Source organism: Pseudochaenichthys georgianus, chromosome 14 (assembly GCF_902827115.2).
Source record: "Pseudochaenichthys georgianus chromosome 14, fPseGeo1.2, whole genome shotgun sequence".
In the NCBI taxonomy this organism is placed as follows: domain Eukaryota; kingdom Metazoa; phylum Chordata; class Actinopteri; order Perciformes; family Channichthyidae; genus Pseudochaenichthys; species Pseudochaenichthys georgianus.
The window spans coordinates 40564664-40583538 of record NC_047516.1 but is presented as its reverse complement, the minus strand read 5'-3'; the positions used below and the strand labels follow the sequence as shown (position 1 = coordinate 40583538).

At 41.5% G+C, this 18875-nt stretch overlaps 1 protein-coding gene across 3 annotated transcripts in view; it reads right to left on the bottom strand.

Moving 5' to 3' along the window:
- amot (angiomotin) overlaps positions 1–7229 on the bottom strand; it is a 120551-nt gene extending 113322 nt beyond the window's left edge. The window contains exons 1-2 of one of the 3 annotated variants that reach the window (XM_071205531.1): positions 7159–7229; positions 6672–6742 (exon numbers count right to left, since the gene is read on the bottom strand). The gene's annotated coding sequence lies outside the window, so the exon portion shown is untranslated. Of the gene's footprint in view, positions 1–6671; positions 6946–7158 lie in introns of those variants that run through there. The other 2 variants (XM_034099531.2, XM_034099532.2) reach the window with 2 other exon arrangements.
- Between the last annotated feature and the right edge of the window lie 11646 nt (positions 7230–18875).

The following is an 18875-nucleotide window of genomic DNA, read 5'->3' as shown; positions in this document are numbered from 1 at the left end:
AAAACATAAATTAGATTTGGGTTTTTAATTATTAAACTATGAATATTCACTCAAATAAATATAAAATAAAATGAACATTTAAGGTGCAACTTTTCGATGGACTGAAATAATCTGTATTTGAACTGTACTGTACCTAAGCAGTCAGTTTGACATTATGACTTGCTTGTCATTGTATTTTCATGTTTTTTTAAAGAAAAATGTACTTGTCCACATTGCTTGCCGAAAGGGCAGATCTGCTGGCCCGAGCAATGTCTCCTGCTGTGGAGAACACCCTCTCTAGGGACAGAGGTAGCAGATACAGCCAGGTAGCGCTTTGCTAACATGGATATTTGCCGTTTGTAATAGCTTTGGCTCGGTCTGAAGTTTTTGCGAGTGGTGGAGACTTACATGCTAGCGGGAGTTGGGTTTGCACTTCAGTCTTTTGGTACAGGTGATATTCACGTTCGGGTGATGCCTTTTCAAATGAGTGTGCAAGTTTGATGTATTGCCAGCCGCGTAACCAATGTTAGTTGAACAATGCCGACAAACAGCTTTGGTTCGGTCCACCTGTCTTTGTCCGTCATCCTTGTACGTAACTGCGAAACCAAAATGTTCCCAAACCGGAGACTTCAATGATGCTGGAGGATTTTCGAGCTCAACTTTATCTGCGTTCGCCATTTCGACAGTTCCTCAAATTACTGACTACATTTGAACGCATCCCTCTGACCAGCTCGTCCAATGAAATGACTTGCTCGCTCTATGACGCGTTGAACACAATGGGAGCAAATTACTCTGAATGCTGCGACGCAGCACCTGAGATTACTTCCAAGAAGTTGCTCACGTTCTCAATTTTTTACGTTTAACGTTATATTCGTTCGGTACACACGTGTACCGAACGGAAGGGCCTGTACCGAATAATTTCGGTACGGGTACGTGTACCGTTACACCCCTAATATATATATATATGTCAAATAAACGCCATAGAGCTCAGGAGTTAAGCAGTCTTATGCTGTGCACTGTGTTGTAATACAATGTACTATAACCAAACATATATATATATATATATATATAAAGTTTGATCAGCACGCACTCCTTTCTGCAATAAAGCTCCACAGTGATATGCACAAGGTGTTGGTTAACAGTACTTTGAAACGCTTAACATAGTGATGCCAACACTGCTAGGGTTGCTGTGATTTGACTATATCCAGGGGTGAGTTCACGATGAGATCACAATTATTTACTGGTATGAAGGGACACATTTTATATTGCCTTTCATTTAAACGTAAATAAACAGAGCACTGCTTTAATCAGCATGTGTGTCTAATGTTCAGATTAGATATTAGAAAAATACTTTTAAAGCAATAGTACTTTTTGTTGCCATATGTATAAACATATAAAAAATAAAACATAAAATGAAAAACACAAATGTTATATTTTAAAGTTAAATGTACCATTATTGTGCACTTCAAGATCAAAATTAAGAGGCTAAATTGAGAGGATAGACAATGTTGTGCTATTATAAATTATGTTGTACACATTTGATTTCAATAAATGATCATATGCATGGTTAAAAAGGCTTCATTATATAATAATAAAGGGCCAGATAGTTTGCTAACCCTGCCAAAAAACCCTCGCACTGAGGAGAGGCTCAGTGAAGCAGACAGGTCTGACCTGGGGTGCATGGAGCAGACAGAGACACCTTCACCATGGCTCTCCAAAAGTGCAGTCAAAGCATCTCTAAACATGGCGGGTGTCAGGCAGTTTAGGACAATTGATTTGGCATACAGAGTTGTTTTTTGAGGAGCACACATTTTAAAAGACATTTCCTGAAAACATATACATTGTTGAAAATACGTGAGGCTGATGACCTAAGAGCAATGGCTAAAAGGTCAGGGTCATATTGATGAATCAATGCTATACGGTCTTTGATACTACATACTGTGTGAGATAAAGCTTACCTTTAAATGTGTTCATGAACCTGGCGTCTAGGAAGGGTTTTCTCTGCCCAGAATGATATGCTCTATTGCATCCTGTTCAGGAGTCTTTCTCCTGCTCCTTTGTGTCATCCTTGAATAATAAAACAGAGAACAGGCTAAGTTTAATGTACCAAAGCAATAACTCATAATACAGAAAGCATTAATCAGTCCATCAAGTTTCAAAGTTGGCTTTGATGGTTAACAATAACATCTCTTTGGGTAAAAAAAGACGCATTAGAAAATAGAGGGGTGATACACTTCTATTAAGGATGGTAGTGAATTAATAGGAATGCACAACATTTTTAATGTCCATAACATCGAAAAAAGACGGGACTTTCGACGGTACAAGTCCCAGTACATCGTTCTGGTGTGCTCCGATGGCAGTGCACCTACAGTCACCAGCTACGTCTGCACTGACTGTAGGTGTATGAAACTATGCACGTTTTAATTTGCAAAACATGGCAGTCGCTCCTCTGCACGGAGGAGCCGCTCCCTCGAAACAGCTGACGGCTGCACGGGTGTGAGGGCTGCACAGTAACACGCAGCACACTAAGATGCTAAGCTAAACTGTGCTAATTGACTGCAGAGCTAAATGTAACGTTTCCAGTCAAATGCAGTGTCTTGGTAGGATTAACTTACTAAATAACTTCATCCTATTACTTTTTAAAACACACGAAAAGCAATGGGGAGCATGCCTCATGGCGATACATTGAGCCGGACAAACAAAGTAATAAACTAACAACTGCAGTTTTTATGCTAGGTTGTAGCTAGCCACCAAACAAACATTTAAATGCTTTTTTTGTTTCAAATACATGATAAAAATATCCCTTACCAGTTGTGGTTAAAAGACCGCATTGTCCTCAGCCATGTCCTCCTGCTCCTTTTTCTTGGTGAAACATTGACCAGTCTTTAGCCGCCGAATCAGTGAGCAGGTTTGTCCAGCCAATGAAAAGCGCTTATGTTGTGTAAAACGAGAGGCAAATGTGTATGAAACTGCAATACCATGAATCGGCTGTACGGGCGTTTTATACACAATGAGCACACACAAATATACACTAGAAATCAGGTATAGGGGGTTTATTAGGACATACCGAGAAAAAGCAGGAGGGTTTTATTTACATGTTGATAAGTGCTTTTACACTGCGCGACTTGTGAGGACACCAGTTTTGCCTTCACAAGTCAAAATGCCCTTATAATGCTGGTGGGTATCCATGCGAATGGTCCTCAGAATCTGGCGGCACCAACGCACACACACACACACTTCAGTTAAAACGAGACGCTGCGTGCGCACCTCCTAAACCGGAAGCTCCGGTCGGCTAACCATTATATTGCGTTTATTATTTAGAATTCAGGGTTTCCGACACATAGACTTTACTTAGGCGGACCGCCCAGGTATATTAACGGCCGCCCAAGTGTATTTCGCGACCCATTTAGGTTTTGTTTTTTTTTATTCGTCCGCGACCACAACGCCATCTGCGACCGATTAACTTGTGGACAATGATCCCTCGCTCTACGCCTCCTGTACCCAGTCCCGGACTGGCCATCAGGAGGACCGGGGGGTTTCCCGATGGCCTGGCCTGTTAAGTGGCCTGCTAGCATGAGGATTCTTAGATTTTTTGTGAACGCAACGCTGCGCAAATGTGGGTCTGCCTCACACAGGGTGACTGGCTGTCTGCATGATGTGGCCTGCCGACATGGCCACTGTCATACAGATCATAAATCAAAGCCCTTGATTGGTCTGTTTGTCATTCAAGCTCAGCATAACCTCAGCTCTGGTGAGGTAAAGGACTCTGTGTTTTAGATAGTTAACTTAGTCTAAATTCTCAGTGGGTCTCAAACGGTTTGGTCACCATTTATGTAAACGCATGTTTCCATTAGAGGGGGTAGTGATTAGTCAAATATGCATGAATAAAACATTTAAAAAAGTTAACTAGGTGAAAAAAGGTAAGATACACTTTTAAAACTTGTTGAGCTAAAACTAGTCTTTGCTGCTGCCTCAAAGATAAGGGAGGAGAGGGGGAGAGGAGGGAGACAGGAGAGGCTAATTCAGGAGCACAGACACACTCACAACTATAAATTAACCAAAAATAAATAAATAAGTTTCAGTGTTTTGTCATATTGGAAATATGTTATTTGTTATTGGTTATGGCGATGATTTTATGATTATTGAAATGTATACAGTTCTGTTTCATATAGGTGTTTCTGTGTTTCCATAGATCTAGTCTTTTTTTTTCCCACAAAATGCACCAGATTGATGCATTTAACTCCAAAATTTAAAAAATCAATCTTACCGGGGGAGCATGCCCCTAGGGAGCCCCTAGAGCAGGGGTGTCAAACTCAAGGCCCGGGGGCGAAATCCGGCCCGCGACTTCATTTTATGTGGCCCCACAAGAGCTTGAAAAAAATATGATTTTATTATATGGTTACATGCTACTTTACAGAGGCACGTTGCCCATAAACTACATGTCCCACAATGCATCTCAAATTTGACATTCTCACTGAAGAGACTTGCAATTATTTGCCCTAGACTTCTGCTTTCAGACGTAGTTAATTATGAAGGTATTACCCTATCCGATAATAATCCAACAGAGCCAATAATGTAATATAATACATCATTTTATATATGTTAAATATTTATATATGTATTTTTATATAGTCTTAAAGTTACAACCGGCCCTTTGAGTGCAACCATAATGCGAATGTGGCCCGCAATGAAATTGAGTTTGACACCCCTGCCCTAGAGGATTTGAGGTCCACCCCCACTTAAAATCACATGGATAGGTTCCTAAATACATTTACAATTTTTTTTAAATAGTAACCCAAGTCCATATGTTTATTTGTGGGTAGTAGATTTAAACTATTGGGCAATCACTATGGGCCCTGCCTGTACCTGTTCGCTCTGCCATTGCGTGAAGGGTCTGCTAACAAGCGACCAACAGAAAGGTTAATGGTTAATGTTGTTGCACGTCACAAAATTAGAACTGAACTAGTTTGGTGGCAAATTGGTATTCAATTGTGAATAAGCATTGACATTGTTCTCTTAAAAGAACAGTTAAAATTACCTTCAATTACAATTCTAAAACATAACCTTGGCACATTTTATTTGAAGTTTCTGAACTTGTAACAAACCCAGCATTTGGAGTCAAGTAAGGTTGTAGCCAATAAAAGCTAAAAAGATCATTTCTAAGCCCTGCGTTCTGCCGCGTGTCTAAAGGTGAGTGTGAAAGCCGAAATGGTATGAACTTTGAGGTGTAATGACTGTTGGTGAATAAATGAGCCTAACAAAGTTCCTGTGTCTTGCTTGCCACCTGATTGTGTGAGAGTGAGTTAGCAACAACTTCAGCTCCGCTCACATGGACTCAGCATTAATGTGGACCATTTTATTTTTAGTGACAGGCTGCTTCTCTTAATTCTCCTCAGTTTTTTGTCATGTTTTAATGTTAAATTGATAGTATTAAGTGGTCAAAAATATAGCTGTAACAGTTCATTTTCCACATCCCCAGTCAGTTAAATTAATGCTGTGTGTAAAATATAAAACTATTATCTCACTGTAGCAAGTTTTGTCTTTGTGCTCTTTGTACTTAAACGGATAAAGACATTTGGGCAAGAACACAGCAGAAGCCCAATTCTTATGACATGTATTCACTAAATTGTAAGAATCGGGTGGGAATAGTGCAAAAGGTAGACATATTTATCCATGGGTATGTGTATCAGTAAAAAATATAGTGTTAACTGATATTGGAAACAAATCCCTATGCGATTACTGGCTGGCTACTGCATATCCTTGTGGTAAGCCCTGAGATCATCAGAACAAAATACTATACACACACCTGCAATTAACATGCATTAACATATACAGTCTATCTAGAATTACGGGTATTATGTATCTCTCCGTTTCAACCAGACAAACTGTAAGAGAGAACACTACACACATATTGTACAGCTATGTTAAATTACTTTAGAACATGCCAATTAATGTTATCACCATCAATATAGAATGGTAAATGATCTCAGACGAAAAACTCAGGAAATGCATTATAGTTACAAATGTTTTAATTATGAATTTAGGTGAGCAAAGTCTCTAAACCACTAATCCTACTCTAAATCATACTCTCCTATTCTGAATACCAGACGTCCAGTCAACAAACAGTGATAAAGATGACTTCTGTATAGGCCAAAGGTCAGCTGATGTAGTAAACTGGATATTGCACTAACAAGCTATCAACATGTTGCAGTGCTACAGACCAAAGCTTTGTTAACAAGCCTGTCAGTGAATTGTAGAAACACTGGCAAAAAAATTCCAGCTAATCACATTAAACAGAGCACATGAACAGCTAAACAACTTAAATGTTTTCCATACACTCCCCCAACCCCTGAAACACTTCATTTTTGTGGCATCTACGCTGGAAAATACGAAATCAATCTGATGCAGCACACAATCCACACACCTACAAACATTATCAAAAATATATACGATAAAACAAGATGGAACAAGAATAATTATATTCCAAAACAACCTTCAGTTCTCATTGCCTTCATGATACAAAGATAAATGAGCATACAATTCCTACTTGAACATAGAGTGTTCTTTACAACATATGATTATCCTTAACAGTTTTCACTTAAGGCTTAGCCTACGCACCGGGAGACCACAGACATTTTAATCCATCTGTTCAACATCCTAACTTTATATGGCAGTAAACGCAACATTTTTACCTTGCAGTGTTTTCGTTTGGATTCCAGGTCCTTAAACTCTCTTTAAGTTCTCCTGTCCTGGTGTGCAGTTTCTACAGAGCAGCGCGATGCCCTCGTGTAGCGCAGGCCCGCGAGCACAGCGGTAATGTTTGTGAGGAAAGGAGATTGTTAGCGGCCGTAAAGTATTCGTCCTTCCCTGTACATGTCATGTTAACCGAAAAAAGAGTCTGCAGGCTCGGAGTGGCAGGAAGCTCCCCCCTGCCTGCTCTGCAGTATTAGAAGAATGTCTCCCCCCCCCCTACTCCTCTCCTTACCGTTCTGCAGCTCATCGAAAACTAGAGGAAAAGTTTTGTAGCAGGAAAACCCCTCCTCCCTCATTATCAAGTCGGGTTTTGCCAAAAAGCCCTTGCATTTCAAAACAGATGCGTTACAGTGAACCTATTAAATAAACATAGAATACTCAACAGTATTTAGTGAAAGCACGTGCTATTTTAAGAATAAGACTTACAAATTTGATTTTAGAACGTTTACGTTAACCAGGGGACTCTGCCAAGTTCCATGTCCATCTCACAGTTATGCAAAAGGAAAGGGAACATGGAGGATATGGAGGAGTATAAAATGGGAAATGACAAAGGGGCTTTTGTAAATTTAAGCCAGACTGTCATCCCCTCTGTTGCCTTCATGTTCTGCTGGAAATGTCGGAATTGTGACCGACAGTACACGGATGCCAATGGATCTTCGGACGATCGCTCCAAAACTAGCCTGCCTGGAAATATTTGAACACTTAGTTAACTTGAATATAGAACAATTATAATTGCTGCCTGCACTTTTCTCCCATTAGTTCCGTCTACTCTAGAATATTTCACCTCCTCTCAAAATCAGAAGTGCAGAGATTAAATCAAGAATGACTAAACAACATTAAATGTTTATTTTTAATTAGTTAAAAGAAACGTTACAACTACATGCCAACTGATGTTTAAAATCAGAAGAATGCTGCCAATTCTACTTTCTTTTTTCTACAACCAGTCCCCACATTTATTCAAACAGTATTATATGCTCTATCAATACACAGTATGAACTGTAGTACTCTCACATACTCTAAAAATCAACCTTGACATTATAAAACAGCTGCGGACTGTGTTGGGTAAATAACTAATGATGATGGCATATGCCAAGTCAATCACACATTTACCTATAGATAGCAATGTTGTTGAAGTGTACAAGTTTTACACCAATATGGGCACAAGAAAAAAACATGTGACTTATGATTTCCTAAGGCACTCAATCTGCTGTTATTTCCCTTGGCTTGCATTTCAATTTTAGCAGTTTCATTATTACATTACCCACTCCATTTTGACAATGCAGGAGGAAAAGAAAGCGGGGTGGAGTGCTTGTGAGACTGAGGAAACGTGATAACCAGGTTGGTGCCAGGAGGACAACAACCTCATCTCAACATCAGCAAAACGAATGAGCTGATGTGGACTATAGGAAGCAGCAGAGAGAGGGACACTCCCCCATCAACAAGACTATGGTGGACGGATTCAGCAGCTTCAGGTTCCTCTGTGTCCACATCATGGACTCATCACACAAACACCATCACCAAAACAGCTCGACAGCGGCTCTTCTTCCTCCGCAGGCTGCAGAGGTTCAACATGGACTCCAGAGACTCTGCAACTTCTACAGGTGCACCATAGAGAGCCTCTTGACCTTCTACCAACCCGGTATCACGGTTGCCTTCTACAGGTGCACCATGAGGATCCTGACCTTCTACAGGTGCACCATAGAGAGTGTTGGAGATAAATGTTCGGACTGGAGCCACAAACCACCAGGAGAAAAGAGTTGCCATTTATTTGCTTTATTTATCAGGGTATTCAGTTGTTGAGATGGTAGCTATTGCCAATGGTTCTTGTAGAAAAGGTGAAACAAACTGATTACAGCATTTGCACATTCAAATAATACTTATATTATTTGCACATTAAAGTTAACAAATATGTCTGCCATCATTTACATTCAATTGCGACTAAATAATAATCATCACTACATTGAACAACACTGTTCAATACCATTGAGGTTACTCAAGTGCAAACATCCAAATTACAAAGAAGATTCTACTTACATTGGTAAATCAAAAGACACATGGTGAAAAGCTACCAAACACCCAATCCTGATGCCTTCAAAAAAATAAAGGAACTACCCATGGGGCAAAACCCAATTTTTTAGGAAATCAGACATGGAATGTTGTAAAAGGCTATCCACCAGAAATGATATCTAGGACCTTCAAGGATCACAACCTAGGTGGACAACCCGGTCAACTAGCTACTGGAAAGCTACAGTGAGGGTCCAAACAATGCAACCCCTTTATGAATAAAAGTCACACATTCTGTCTGGATCAGATGCCATCATTCTCTTTCTGATTGAATATCTCTGTGACAGTTCATGGTAAAGACAAACTGAGCCAACCAATTGAAAGAACAGAAAATAACCTTTCAGGTGATGCCTTGGTTAAGCCTGTTCTCAATAAGGTCACTAGATGGCGCCGTGCCTTTTTTGTCTCTCCAAAGCCAAATCCATTTCTGGATTGTTTGCTGTGTTCAAAATGGGTAAATATACTTAAAAGATTATTTCTATATAACATATTGAAGGGTTTACATTAATATACACAAGGTTTGCTGCCTAAATTGAATTGATTCAATGTTTACAGATTTTTCAGTTTACAGTCTGGAAAGCTAAAGGCAGCGTAATTCAAAATGGCCGCCACCTTCTTTGCAAAACCTTTTAATTGAAGGTTTTCTATGTTATAGGACAAGGCAAACTGAGTTAAATGTATCTGGAAGTTGACATTAAGTTCAACTTAATGTCATACCCTTTTATTATTTGTGCAAATCAATGTCTTTATTTTTGTGAAAAATATCCTATTTTGATCATGAAATAAACAAAATTCCTGGTGGCAAAACATATATTTCACATACTCTCTTCTTAGTTATTAACTACAAATAAACAGATATGATCAGAAGTTGAACACAAAATAGCTAACAGCACAAAGTTAGAAGGTCATGCAGCAGGTTGAAACGGATGGTGTTTACATCCCAGAGACCATGATGAAAAACAGCGAGATCCCCCATGTGTTTGCTATGGACAATCTGGACTGGAAGAAGAAGACACTGGAGGGTGGGAGTTTTAATGCCACCACTGCAATCATAATTGTAAACCAAAAGATTGTGCGGGTCCAGGAGGGTGCCAGACTCCCCACTTCTACCTCGGACAGAAAGAAGATTCTCTCAGATGTTACTGACATACCTGCTCCCATGTGACACGTCTCAGCCAGTGGTGTAGTCTACTTTTTTGTAGTGGGTATACTGTAATAATTGTATTCATCCATCCTAGAGCGACGCATCGCGGAGCGACACCTGTCTCGAAGCAACACCTCATGAACACCATCACACTCACTAATGCATAACTAGTCTTGAGACTGGTTATGTGTTATCAACATGTCAATGTATTATAAGCATTTGTATGTGACTTTTAACTGCCAGTGACATTAACAATAAAAACATAAAAGAATGAACAATGATGGAAAAAGCCCACTTATCTTCTAGGGTTGAACAATTAATCGACATTTTTATCAAAATCTCAATATGGCCTACTGCAATTTTCAAGTAATATACAATAAATATGGTCATGCTACAGATGTCCTGGCCCACACATCATATTCTACACTTAAAAAAACATCTTTGTTTCGCATAGATCTGCACAAATATCACACAATAATCATTTTAAACCTATTTTTCAATGCATTCGTTTATTCAAACTGGTTCAGCCCTATTATCTTCCATAAATCATTGTCAAACTATGTACTGTATCAGCTTAAATCAGGGGTGGGGAACCTTTTTCCTCTCAAGGGCCATTTCAATTTTTACAATATCCTCAGAGGGCCGTACAAGTTATTGACCTCTGCTTAAAAAAACTAAAATCACAGCCCATTCATTTCATTCTGTGCAAAGAAAAAGCAACCTCTTAATCCAGATATCTCACCATGACTCGCGTATGCATGCACGTGCAGGGTGTGGCGTGCTCCCCTGGGAAGATTTTTTTTAAATGTTGAAGTTAAAAGCATCAATCTGGTGCACTTTGAGAGCAACATTAGGAGATCTATGGACACATCTCTCAACACCCAAACACAACTGTAAGCAGATTTTCTTTTAATTTATGGATATTTGACAAATCACTCCCCTTTCAAACTGTATTCTTCTTTATTAATAACTGTCATATAGTATTTTATACCTGTTTACTTTATTCTCTTATGTTTTTTATAACTCTAATGATCATATAAAGATGTGCCTTTACCTCACTGGTTGTAGACAAAGCTTCTTATATTCGTTAGCATAGCTAGCTAACCAGATACTAATGATAACAACACAGTTATTGACTGTCTGATCAGTATGACAGATGAGCAGATCGCCACTGGGCTTTCAACTAAAGACACAGACACGCAGAAACTGCGGCATGTGTATGGACTTATCGGTACTGCAATTTCTGAAGTGCTGGAGTGGCGTTCTGGTGCTCTCCGTCAGAACTGCACCCTGTCAGTCGAGACATATACCACGTGATGACACGTTAGGCTCGTGTTGTGTTCAAGGACCCTGACCTTGGCCAGGAAAAACAGGCACTCGCTTGTTTAATTTGTTTGCGGTCTAGATTTCTTTCATTTTTTTATTTTTTGCGTGTGTTTATAAATGACATCGAGGGCCGTACCAAATTGTCTCGCGGGCCGTATACGGCCCGGAGGCCGGAGGTTCCCCACCCCTGGCTTAAATGAACAAGCAAACATCCTTGAAGTGCTACAAGACAAATTAGCTTCAAACAATAAACAAATTAACAAATAAGCTTCACCTCAATAAATGAAGGTTGAAAAAGCACTCAACATGTCCATACTGGGTTCACTGTGTTCGTCCACTCGCCCTGCAGATGGAGCCTCGTCAATGAGAACAGACAACTTGCTTGAAGATGTCACAATACTGTGAACTATTTTTTTCTGCATCTCTTTTGCTATGTGTTTTACAATGTGTGTGGAACTGCACCTTGAGTGCAGACTAGTGCCCATGTTGGCACCATTTTGTTCCTGAAGCTCAATAAGACTATCATGGTCAGTAAAAGGTTGTTTCATCTTCGCAAGATGCTGTTCTGAATACAGAATCTGTCTCTGAAAACACAGTCTCTGACACAGCTCTCACCAAATGTCCAACTAAATCCTGTCCACCCTTCTCCGTGAGCTCCTGGGCTATTTTATGTGCTCTGGACGTCTCATGTCGTCTAATCTATTTACCTAACTTTCTGTCCCTCCACTCTAACCAAGGATGCCTGTTCTTAAATTCCATAGCCTGACTTTCAGTCCACAAGGCTGGCCAGGAGCTCTCATCTGTGTCCGAAACAAGGAGATAATATAAACATTGTGTTCTGTTTATGACTGCACACACACACACACACACACACACACACACACACACACACACACACACACACACACACACACACACACGCAGTATCTCGCTCCCTTTCTCTTCCACACTAACGTTGATCAAGTTAGCTAGCAAGTTAGCAAGTTAGCTACAGCTACGTTAATGATAACCATGCTAATTTAACTTACCGGTTACATTTGCGGAGCGCCGGGCTCGTTCTCTGTCACCTTTAGGACAGCCACCTGACATGGCTCTTCTTCTGTAGTGGTAATAGGGGAAAACTTCGGAAAACATTGAAATATTGTCGTCTGTTTTCGTTTCATGTTTGCTTCCTGTTTAGCGCTCCGCGAACTTGAATGGTGGACGGATCAAATTCTGATAACGTTAGAGAAACTTGGGGTTTGTCAGAGCCGTGTATTGCTGTTGCTTAGCAACAGGCCACAGGCGACGGAAGCTCCAGACGTCCAAAAGTATTAACGAAGAGGCGAAAGCGTGAAAGCGCAGTCACAAAATGATGTTGTTACGTATCATCGCTCATTTTTAAGAGGGTATACGGAAATCACTGGCATTTTCTAGTGGGTATACAGCGTATACCAGCGTATCACATAGACTACACCACTGGTCTCAGCTAAAGACAGGCAGAGGTCCAGGTCACTTGAGCATATTGAGAAGCTAGAGAGTCTGGATACTTCCTCAGATGGCACAGCTGAAGACCTGTTACTTATGTGGCATCTTGCAAGAATGGTTACAACTTCAGAATTGCTGGATGCTCCTCCAGATACAGAAGCAGGTCTGCCTGGCTTTTCTACCTTCTGTGCAGACCTCCACCCACACAGACCGGCCAGTATCATTGGCTATCTTCCTCTCATCCCAGCATCTCTAACGGGTCCTGCTGTCCTGAAAGAAGAAATGAAACGGCTGGTCAAGATATTGCATGCACTGGGAGACAAGTATACCATTATCATTGGAGATCAGGCTACATATGAACTCACAGTTGCCATCAGAGACAAGCACAGAGATGAGTTCTGCAATGTAGTCCTGCTGCTGGGGGGATTTCACCAACACATCCTCACTCCCAGGTCGGCCTATGTTGACGTTATGTCAAGTCCCCTGCCGGCTTTTTCCAACGCAAGGGGGGGGGCCTTAGCGTCCATTTTCAACGCAAGGGGGGGGGCCTTAGCGTCCATTTTCAGCTTTCCGGGATGTCCATGTGCCTCAATGGACGCTCATGGAAGCACGGCATTCGTTTGTGTCGACTGCCCTTAAAGGCAATGTGAGCGTCCATTCTCATTGGATAGCGGAGAATTGTACACCCGGAAGTAAATATTCCCCTTACTGACGATTGATTTTACAGTGATATCTGCACTACTCATCGACTAAAAAACACCAGATTATCCTTGTTAATTACACAACATTGATTGGTTTAAATTGTGTGCAATGCTTTTGTATTTTTCCCCTTCGATTCGGAGAAACAAATCTTTTTTCGGAGTAAAGGATGGCAGAAGACACTACACTACCCAGAATCCCCAGCTATCATTTCTCCCTGCAGAAAAAGAAAACATGGCCGAACTTCGTTTTATTCTGGGTGTAAAATGCCTATTTTAAAGTTAGTTTGGCCATTAAAATGCGTTTTGATGTCATTTGATGCGAGAAATATGAGTTGTTATTTCAGATTATGTGTGCAGTGGATGTACATGATCTTTAGTTTGCTAGTTATTACGAAGATTACTTCAGGAAATTGCGTCCAACGTTTTCATTGTTACCAAGGTGGTTGCTAGGGACGCTGCTATCGATATTATTTCTGTTATGTTGTGTAACTGTTTAATGGTGTTATCTTTATTGCTACCCCCTTCCCCGTCAATGTATAGTGTTGGTCCACAGCCTAAACATATTAGTTTAACAAAATCCGCATCTAAAGATACGTTATTTCCCCCTGTGCAATTCCAGTCTCACATCTCACAGCACATCGTCATTAACAAATACCGGAAACAGACCGAAAACATTTAAAAAAAATAAAATAATACCTTATTCCGAGTGTGCTTGCTTTTCTCTTTGAAAGTCATCACATAACGGCATTGTAATACACGGTTCGGCTGCATTAAATATTACATATCTGCCGTAGTTCTGTATTTATAGCCCTGATGAGAAGACAAACATGAGGAACTGAAAACGTGACGTGGATCATAAATATATCAGCCATTAAACAACATCTTACATTTCTTTTCACACAATACGTCTCCTTGCCGTATCAACACTAATTCGGCTCACTTTTATATTTGATCCAATTGGTAGATAGGCTGTATTTACACCATAAAGGTGCACAGATGATATAAAGAGACACCTGGTGGTTAAAGCATGTTATTGAATTTCATTATTTTTATTATTAGATATTAATAGGATCCCTATAAAGTATATTCATTACTCGTTATTCTCTACTAATAGTTAATTAAAGACTGTATATAATGACTATTTTGCACATCCCGTTCAAGATTTCTGTAGTTCTGGGGACGGGGTGGGGGAGGGGGGGGACGCGGTGGACCCGTTCAAATCCAGTTTTGAACAGTCTGCCGTGGTTCCATCCCATTTCAAGTGCTGTTCGAGGCTCGGTAACCCTCGGAGCACACTCTCCAATCACAGAGCTTGAGGACTATCACGGGGTTTGTCAAACAGAGCACATGGTGTAGTCCAAACGATAGCTGGGGATTCTGGGTAGTGTAGTGTCTTCATTGCCTTTAAGGGCAGTTGACACAAACGAATGCCGTGCTTCCATGAGAGTCCATAGAAGCACATGGACATCCCGGAAAGCTGAAAATGGACGCTAAGGGCCCCCCCCTTGCGTTGAAAATGGACGCTAAGGCCCCCCCCCTTGCGTTGAAAATGGACGCTAAGGCCCCCCCCCCTTGCGTTGGAAAAAGCCGGCAGGGGACTTGACATAACGTCAACATAGGCCGACCTGGGAATGAGGATGTGTTGATTTCACCAAGCTCATAACTACATGATGTGGGGGAAACCTCTGTGTAGCAATGCAGTGGGAGTCACCGACTCATGAAGGAGACACGGGGAGAGCAGGAGCTTTGATGTCAAACACTGATGGTTTATTAGGATCTTCGGCCGGAGAATTCACATCACAAGTCACGAGCCAGAGGTTCTGACTGCACGGGAGAGTTGCCACGTCAATTCTGAAGCGCCTCTCTCTTGCTAGACCTTTTAACTGGTTCACAGAGTAATCAACATATTTGAGGAGCCTAAACAGCTGGGAACACTGAATTACTTGCGTCTGACACTTATGGCCTCGAAGATTACACACCTTGGAGTCCACAAACACCGAGAAGGAAGTGTTCCAGCGTTCTCACAACAATAAACCATTTTATGACCGAGAGTTGCCCGGTCATAAAATGGGAACAACAACATATGGCTGAAGCAGTCCCTTTCCTTAAGGGAGATAACAGACGTCAGGGTTGGTCATAAACGTCAAAGGGCAAAAAGGATAGATATCTAGGAGTCCAGGAGAATTATTCCCTAACACATGAACGCTGTTTGCAAAATCATCAGGGATGCAGGTGCAGAAGATATTCTTGTTACAGCTGGTCTGTTTCAGGAAGGTACTGCCAAGAAGATGTTTGGTGAGAAGGCTGACTACTACCAAACCATGCATGCTCTCAGGATCCTCAGTGAGGCCATGTGGCACTTGTACTGGCAAGCATTTGAGGCATGTGCAGCAGACAGAGAAACACAACACTGGCAGTCACAAGTAGAACATGTTGTTTGAGAAAGACACCACTGCTACTGAGAAGTTGGTGATCATCCAGATGTCACGTCCACATATATCAATCCTACAAGAACAGATGTTACTTTTCCAGGAATCTCTGCAGTTTTCTGGTCAATCTTTCTGGAGATGTCAGACATTCTCCAGGTTCATCTACTACCAGCGGGAAGATTACTGGGCAGGAGATCTCTGTGAATCAGCACGGATGCTACCTTACCTCACTGCAGCAGGACACTACAAATATGGGCAGCAGTCTTTGCGTCTGTATTTGTCTGAGATGAGGAAACTGCCAGAGACAGCCCCTGAGGCACATGAAGCACTGATGGCAGGTGCATCTGTTGGAAGGAGAGCAGATGGCAACCACAATGTCTCTCCTGACATGCTTCTGGAGCAGACATATAATGCAGATGCCAAGGAGGCAAGTGGTCTGGTTGGCATTACACTCAATCGTGCTGCCAGGATGAAGTGGGTCTACACAAAACCACTCACTGCAGCTATCTCTGCAGAGCTCAAGTCCATGCTGCACCTCCATTCCTTCAGCCCCCACCATGAATCTGGATGGAGTCGTGTCAACAAGGATGCAGAGATGGTAGTCAAGGTCATGGCAGCAGTAGAGACCAACCCATTCACGACAGCCACACCATCCCTGATCAATATATCTACTGGTGAGTGTGCAGATCCCACAGTCAAGGACAACCTGAGTGTGAAAGCAGTTGGTTTGAAGGCATTGTCAGAGTCACTGTCCAGTGACCAGAAGAAGACAAGTGTTGTAAAGCTAAACACCTTCCATACACAACAGGATGAAACCAAAGAAGTCTGGTGGGAAAACCTCTGCACCTTGCAAGAGCAATGAAGTCACTGCTCTTATGCGCATTACCCAGATCATTGCCAGTGGTGGAGAACTCAACCACGAGTGCAGTGACCTTCCCCCATCCCTCATCCAGGAAGATGGCAGAATGAGTATGGGACCAAGGCGAGCCTTGTGAAGATCTTGAAAGAGAAAACCAAAGTGAGCAGCATCCCTGATCTGCCCAAAGACTGCCTCTAGACAGCAGTAGTCGTAGATGCCATGTCCGCCATACGACACTGGTCTTTCCACACAGGTGAAGGATTTGGAGTGATCACTGAGCGATACAGGCACCTGCTGCTGAATGATGTACCTCCTGGCACTGACATCATACACTTCTGTTGTGACAGATACAGTACAATCAGCCTCAAGTCAGCTGAGCAGGAACAGAGATATGCCAGATCCAAACCAGAGATATGCCAGATCCAAACCAGAGATATGCCAGATCCAAAACTTCAAAGTGTATGAAGTCAGTGAGCAGTACACAGCTCTGGATCCAAAGGAGTTTTTTGCAGTGTCTGCTAACAAAGCAAACCTGCTGAGCTTCCTTTGTGAGAAGTGGTGTGCGGATGAACAACTGGAACCTGGTCTTGGCCCTACTCATCTCTACCTAGGTGGTGGATTCAAAGAAGAGACTGTGGTGCTCACAGCATGGTCTGTTATGGATGTTCCTGCTCTTGAATCAACACAGCAGGAGGCTGCACTAGGATCTTCCTCCACACTCTCTACAGTGTCCAGAATGAGGGAGTTGACAGAGTTGCCGTATGCCAATGACACCGACATCTTATACCTGCCTATACATGACATGGTTGTGGCACTGGGACCTTCACAGTGTTGTGCCAAGCCCTTCATCCACAGTCTGAGTGGTAGAGATACCACTAGTTATCCATATTTCACTGGCAAGAGGGCATGGTTCAAGAGCAGCATGAGTCTGGACATACCTGCACTTGAAAAGTTTGGTGAGAACCCGCCGATGCCATAACAGATGACCTCCTCAATCAGGCACGAGACCTCACCATCACTGTGTATACATCCAAAGCTGATCACTTTGAGGGTTCTGATCTGGGCAAACTGAGAGCACACAAGTTCCTGAACAACAAAGTGATGCTCCTAAAGCTACGACCCCTAACAGAATGCATTTGTGCTGCACCTGAAAAGAATGCACACATCGCCAAGCCATAAATCCCCCCATGCACAGAATTTGGATGGTCTCTGGACAATGGATAGTTCCGGTACCATCTACAAAGCCAGCTTGGCCTGTGTCGATGAACAAGACAATCTCATGTGGCTAACAGAATAAGGCAGTTCCATGCTACTGTACATAGGGTGCCGTTGCCAAGCACAGGCAACACAATGCAGAAGGATACACACTGCCACACTTGAGAGCAGTGAAAGCAGCTGTGACTCAGAAAATGAATAGAAAGCAAAAAGCTTTCTGGGACACTACCATGAATACCACCATGTGTACATTGAAAACATTTGTACTGTATATTCAGTGTAGGTTACTTTTCTCCCTTTTCTTCTTAAAAAATTCACATTTTTCTAGTTCTGGCTCATGTGAAAGATTGTTTTGTGTTCAACTTCATCATATCTGTTGATTTTTTGTTAATAACTAAGAAGAGAGTATGTGAAATAAATGTTTTGCAACCAGGCATTTTGTTTATTTCATGATCAAAATAGGATATTGTTCACAAAAACAAAGACATTGATTTGCACAAATAATAAAAGGGTATTGATTTGACATTAAGTTGAATTTAATGGCCATTTTGAATTACGCTGCCTTTAGCTTTCCAGACTGTAAACTGAAAAATCTGTTAACATTGAATCAATTCAACTTAGCATCGGCAGCAAACCTTGTGTATATTAATGTAAACCCTTCGATATGTTATATAGAAATAATCTTTTAAGTATATTTACCCATTTTGAACACAGCAAACAATCCAGAGGACCACAAGTGCATTGCTTGAAATGGATTTTGCTTTGGAGTGACAAAAAAGGCACAGCGCCATCTAGTGACCTGATTGAGAACAGGCTTAACCAAGGCATCACCTGAAAGCTTATTTTCTGTTCTTTCAATAGGTTGGCTCAGTTTGTCTTTACCATGAACTGTCACAGAGATATTCAATCAGAAAGAGAATGATGGCATCTGATCCAGA